This window comes from Musca domestica, unplaced genomic scaffold (genome assembly GCF_030504385.1).
Source record: "Musca domestica strain aabys unplaced genomic scaffold, Musca_domestica.polishedcontigs.V.1.1 60, whole genome shotgun sequence".
Taxonomy (NCBI): Eukaryota; Metazoa; Arthropoda; class Insecta; order Diptera; family Muscidae; genus Musca; species Musca domestica.
The window spans coordinates 3,279,578-3,284,487 of NW_026712364.1; positions in this window are offsets into that span (position 1 = coordinate 3,279,578).

The window sequence follows — 4,910 nt, forward strand, 5'->3', positions numbered from 1 at the left end:
AAACAAAATGATCGTGTTCGCTTGCCAAAGAGGTCAGCTGAAAATGTGCACTCAGCACCATCGCGCTCAGCACGCGCCACCCCAGAATGGTGACAAAAAGAGGTTCCTCGCTTCATTTCCAGCGCACAAAATTGGCCACCAAAATCTCCGAATACCACTCCGTTGGACTATTGTGTCTGGAGTATTTTGGAAAGCAAGTTTGTGCACTAAAAAATACCAAAGTGTCAATCAGCTCAAACAAGCGCTTCGACGGGAATGGGCCAAAATACCGGAGAGCAATATTCGGGCAGTGTGTGACGGTTACATTGGCCGTTTGGAGGCCATAATTCGTGCCAAAAGTTGCCAATTCGAAGAAATCTAAACATATTCTAAAATTTGATGCTGTTTCCGACCATAAATCAATAAAATTTAAAAGAAATGTAGAAATTATGGCGTTTGACTTTGTTGCAGTTTTTTAAACTTACCCTGTATGTTTTGAGGGTGTTATAAAAAGGTGGCAATAATCGCCCGATCATCACGAAATTTTGTTAGGGTCAGAATTTAAGCCTTTTGTTTTTGAAAATGTACATTATGGGGTTCAAATGGACAAAAAAAAAATAATATCTGGGCAGTGCTCTATGGCATTATATCAAAAACGATATATTCCAAAATGGATTTTGGACATAAGGAGGCTTCCAACATATTGTAGTGTTGTATGGTATTTCATGGTCGACTCCGACTACAGCCATCGCTTGCTTGTTTATATTTATACAAAGTTCTCAATACCAATATAATTCTTAGTTCCTCCCACTATTTATACCCTACAACACTATGTGTTGGGGGTATTATAAGTTTGATTGGGCCAGAATTTATGTAACACCTCGAAATATTGGTTTCCCATATAGGAAAGTATATATGGATCTTCCTAGCTCGCCGAGCTGAGTCGATCTAGCTATGTATGTCCATCCGTCCGTCTGTCCATGTTAATTTGTAATCACTCTACAGGTCGCAATTATGGTCCGATCTTCACGAAATTTAGAATGGAGGTGGGGTTAGGGTCAGAATAGAAGCCTATTTCTTTTGGAGACGATCGCCAAATGTTTAGGGGTTGAAATGGACCAAATACTGAAAAAATTTCGGATTTTGCAGTAGCTATACAGGTCGCAATTATAGACCAATCGACGCGGAATTTAGCAAGTATCTAGAGTTTAGGGCGGGGAAGAAGCCTACCAATTTGGGTGGTCATCGGATAATATTTAGCGGGTAAAATAGACCATATCTTTTGTGTTGAAAAAATTCAAAAATTTTCATTAAACCGCGAATATTTTGAATCCCGGCGAAATCACAAAGCCATGACAAGGTTACTTCTGACCTTTACATTGATGTTAACATCCAACAAATCGGATATATAGCAAAATATGTGCGATATATATGTCTATCAAAGAAGATATGCTTGAAAGATCTCTTATATATCGAGAACGGCTGAACTGATTTCGACAGTTCTCATTAATTCAGAATGGCCTCTTGGCAGGAAAGAAAAAACGTCTAAAAAATCGCATAAAAATATCTCTCTAAAGATGAAAATATTGATTTTGGTAAAATTTTCTCATATTTTTTCAATTTTGTCATATTTTTGGCATATTTTCATTTTGAATTAAACATTTGGTAATATTTCTACAGCTAACAAAACTAAGTAGTTAGGATATCAGGATATCATATACAGATCGCATTTATGGCCCGATCCTTACGAAATTTTGCATGGGGATAAGATGAGGGTCAGAATAGAAGCCTACTCTTTTTGGAGATGATCGCCATATATTTAGGGGTTGAAATGGACCAAAAAACTGCAAAATTGTCGGCAGGTCGTAATTATCGCCCGATCCTCACACACATTTTAATGGGGGTTACCGCACATTGCAAAAGCCAAGCAGTTTCGGATGGCCATCCAAAAATATTCAATGTGTGAAGTAGTTTGCCAACTTTTGTAGACAAAATACGAAAATGTCCATTCCAGTGACTTTTTGGAGAATTCACAAATACAGGAAAGACGCACTTCTGACAATTTCGTTGAAGAATATAGTCAAATGTCTGTATCTCATATAGATGCGTTTCAGTCAAAAACCAATAATAATTGATAATCTTTTGCCACTTCTCTTCCAGATCTAGGAAGACCATTTACGTGCAACATCTACCAATAAATTGTAAATGAGCAAATTATTTTAAGTTGCTATTATTCGAAAATTAGAGAACAAAAAGTGATGGTTTTCTTTTATTATTTGTCACAATATCTTGTGGAATTCTGTCGAGTATTTCGCCTATATAAACTGTATGGTTTATTATAGTGTTGTAGGGTATTCAACGGTCGGCCCCGCTCGACAGTAGCCTTTGCTTACTTGTTTTTTTATACAAAACCATTTGTCTCCTCTTACCTCGGTCTCCACAAATACACAATGACCTAAGTGTGTAGGTTACAAAAATATTAAGCAAACGATTCGCAGTTTTTCAAACAACTAATCCTCTTTAAATTCAAGACTCTTTAAAATTTGAAGATATCATTGCGAAATGTTACTACTGTAATGGTGTTTTATGTACTCAAATTATGGATAATACTCATTAGGATGGACAATAATAGGATTTTCGTTCAACCACAACATTGTGTGGCACGGTAAGCCTTGCACACACACACACACTCAAACACATTCAACTTCCAAATTGATAGACGAACTTTTCTTGGTCATATCATCCAACACACAGCCGCCACACACAATAAACACCCACTCGGACACGACAAACTCGCGCCAAAACATACATAAAAATTCGAAATGTGTGCCAGCTATTGAATTTTCCACACAATAACAATAAAATGAATTAATGTCAAAATAAACATTTAATGCAACGCTGAACACTTGCTGAGCAAACGAGCCAGTCATTCCGCCATGGTATGTTCTGAGTTGAATGGCTGATAAATATATATATGTGTGTTTTTTTCGAAAAATTTATATAATCGAATAAAAATGGATAAATTCATAAGAAATAACATTTACAACACAACATTTGATTAATGGAAATCACAAAACTTGCAGAAAATAAATAAAACGCCTGCCAAAGGGACTCAGCCATCTACAAAACTCAACAGAGTACGTTCACATTACCCAGCCATGCACACACACAGACACACACACATACAGACTAGAGTGGGCCATATACCGACAGACACGTTATGGACCATAAAATGCCAATCATATGAAAAATCACTTTGACTAGGCAAACAAACAGGGGAATTTGCTTAGAATCAGAATCTGAAATAGCTTTGGCGTGGTGTGTGTTGGTGACAGCTAGGAAATGGGTTATTAAATTGAAAATGAAAATTTTCTCTCATAAATATCTTTTTATATCTTCTGCCATGGGCTTAGAGGCTATATTAGAATTTAAGTTGTAATTATTTGAAGCAAATAAAATAATGGTTAATATACAATAATACCTTACCAAGTAATTAATCTCTACCATTTTATTATGCCCGCCAACATGCAGACGTGAAAATACTGCAAGTTTTCAGAAGTTATTTAAAAGCTGACGTTGTTCGCATTACACATATGGTAATACGTAATATGATAACACGACTCCTCTGTTTGAGAAATATTTACTATTATACGATGGCTTTTTAAAGCCATAGGGCGATGAGGGATTCTTTTTGTGAAATATAGGAAATGCGCTAAATTGCACCATCAAGGTGGCTTATTGGGGTCCCTGTCCCGAACTTAAACTAGTAAAGAAAGTCTTGAAGTTGGGCGGGGCCGACTTTATGATACCCTACACAACTTTACATATTTAACAGAGCTTCACATAACAATTAAACATATTTATGGAAGAATAAAGATATATGTATGGGAGCTATATCCAAATCTGAACCGATCTCGATAAAATTTGGCAAAGATATTTCAGAGCTGTATTTGATATATTTCCCCAAATATTGTTGTTACAGAATGGATATTACGGCTACGGAGGACAAAAATAACAAAGCGGGTGAACAATATATAGAGGAGCTATAGCTATATCTGAACTGATTTCGATCAAATTTGGCATACTTATTTTCAGGCCTAATTTGGTTGTATGTGCAAAATTCCATACTATTTGGTCTGATATTACACGTTTGGAGCACAATATAAAGCAAATCGGACGAAGATATATATGGGAGCTATACCTAAATTTTGACCGAACATCTCCAATTTCAATATGGCTTGTCCTTGGGCCAAACAAATGATTTGTGCAAAATTTCATCTGAATCGGGCAATAAATGCGACATGTACTTCGTTTACAAAAATACATGGACAGACGGACGCACAGATGAACATTTCCTTTTGCCAACAAATGCACAAATACATAACACCCTGACTACCTTTCGGTATGGGTTATAAAAAAAGTGATCACAAATAATAGCTAAAAACGCCGAAAACTCAATATTTAAGGAGTTATAGGCATTTTTAAATTTCCCATAATACATGCTTTGAAAAGTGATCACAAATAATAGCTAAAAACGCCGAAAACTCAATATTTAAGGAGTTATGGTAATTTTAAGATTTCCAATTATTCATGCCTTAAAAAATGATCTCAAATAATAGCTAAAACCGCCGAAAACTCAATTTTTTAGGAGTTATGACCATTTTAAAGATTTCCAACAAATCATGCTTAAAAAAGTGATCACAAATAATAGCTAAAAAAGCCGAAAACTCAATATTTAAGGAATTATGGCCATTTTAAGATTTCCAATAATTCATGCCTTTAAAAGTGATCACAAATAATAGCTAGAAACGCCGAAAACTCAATATTTAAGGAGTTATGGCCATTTTAAAGAATTCAATAAATCATGCCTTAAAAACTCAATATTTAAGGAATTATGGCCATTTTAAGATTTCCAATAATTCATGCCTTTA